Source organism: Oncorhynchus kisutch, linkage group LG24 (genome assembly GCF_002021735.2).
Source record: "Oncorhynchus kisutch isolate 150728-3 linkage group LG24, Okis_V2, whole genome shotgun sequence".
In the NCBI taxonomy this organism is placed as follows: Eukaryota; Metazoa; Chordata; class Actinopteri; order Salmoniformes; family Salmonidae; genus Oncorhynchus; species Oncorhynchus kisutch.
This window is the reverse complement of record NC_034197.2, coordinates 6,499,516-6,501,615: the sequence shown is the minus strand read 5'-3', so window position 1 is coordinate 6,501,615 and position 2,100 is coordinate 6,499,516.

The following is a 2,100-nucleotide window of genomic DNA, read 5'->3' as shown; positions in this document are numbered from 1 at the left end:
GCTGTCTGTGTGGGTGGACCATTTCAGTTTGTCCATGATGTGTAAGCCGAGGAACCTACAACTTTCCACCTTCTCCACTACTGTCCCATTGATGTGGATAGGGGGAATGCTCCCTCTACCGTTTCCTGAAGTCCACGATCATCTCCTTTGTTTTGTTGATGTTGAGTGTGAGGTTATTTTCCTGACACCACACTCCGAGGGCCCTCAACTCCCTGTAGGCCGTCTCGTCATTGTTGGTAATCAAGCCTTCCACTGTAGTGTCGTCTGCAAACTTGATGATTGAGTTGGAGGCGTGCATGGCCACGCAGTTATGGGTGATCAGGGAGTACATCATATTACATGTGTGAATTTAAAAAAAATGGAGATGCTTTTGTACCTGTTTCCTCCAGCATCTTCACCAGGTCTTTTGCTGTTGTTCTGGGATTGATTTTCACTTTTCATACCAAAGTACGTTCATCTCTAGGAGACAGAATACTTCTCCTTCCTGAGCGGTATGAAAGCTGCGTGGTCCCATGATGTTTATACTTGCGTACAATTGTTTGTACAGATGAACGTGGCCCCTTCAGGCATTTAGAAATTGCTCCCAAGGATGAACCAGACTTGTGGAGGTCTACAACGGTCTTGGCTGATTTCTTTTGATTTTTCCCATGATGTCAAGCAAAGAGGCACTGAGTTTGAAGGTAGGCCTTGAAATACATCCACAAGTACACCTCCAATTGACTCACAGGATATCAATTAGCCTATCAGAAGCTTCTAAAGCCATGACATCCTTTTCTGGAATTTTCCAAGCTGTTTAAAAGGCACAGTCAAATTAGTGTATGTAACCATCTGACCGACTGGAATTGTGATATGGCTTAAGGACAACAAAGTGAAGGTACTGGAGTGGCCATCACAAAGCCCTGACCTCAATCCTATAGAAAATGTGTGGGCAGAACTGAAAAAGCATGTGCGAGCAAGGAGGCCTACAAACCTGACTCAGTTATACCAGCTCTGTCAAGACATATGGGCCAAAATTCACCCAATTTATTGTGGGAAGCTTGTGGAAGGCTACCCGAAATGTTTGACCCAAGTTAAACCATTTAACCTGTAGTGACACCCCATCCCGTGAATGGGACCGTTGTCATCATCTGACACTAATTAGCATAACGCAACGGACATGAATCTTCCTAGAAAATATTCCTATTCATGAAAATCACAAGTGAAATATATTGGAACACAGCTTAGCCTTTTGTTAATCACCCTGTCATCTCAGATTTTCAAAATATGCTTTACAGCCATCGCTAGACAAGCATTTGTGTAAGTTTATCATAGCCTAGCATAGCATTATGCCTTGCTAGCAGCAGGCAACCTTGTCACGGAAATCAGAAAAGCAATCAAATTAAAAAGTTTACCTTTGATGAACTTCGGATGTTTTCACTCACGAGACTCCCAGGTAGACAGCCAAAGTTCATTTTTTCCCAAAATATTATTTTTGTAGGCGAAATAGCTCCGTTTGTTCTTCACGTTTGGCTGAGAAATCGCCCGAAATTGCGGTCACCACAACAAAATATTCCAAATTAGCGCCATAATAATCGACAGAAACATGGCAAACGCTGTTTAGAATCCATCCACAAGGTGTTTTTCTAATATCTATTCGATAATATATCCAGAGGGACAATTCGTTTTTTACTAGGATGTTTTCACTAAATATGTTATTTTACTCGAGAATCTCTCTCGGAGCCACCATGTGACTGACCACTTATGCAATGTGGCCGCCTATGGCTATTCTTCAACAGAAATGCGTAAAACTACGTCACAATGCTGTATACACCTTGGGGAATAACGTAGTAAGCTCGTTGATGGTACATTCACAGCTGAATAGAGAGCCATTGGAACGCAGCGCTTTCAAAACTTGGGGCACTTCCGGATTGGATTTTTCTCAGGCTTTCGCCTGCAACATCAGTTCTGTTACACTCCCAGACAATATCTTTACAGTTTTGGAAACGTTAGAGTGTTTTCTATCCAAAGCTGTATATATGCAATATATGCATATTCTAGCATCTTTTCCTGACAAAATATCCTGTTTAAAACGGGAATGTTTTTTCCCAAAAATGAAAATAC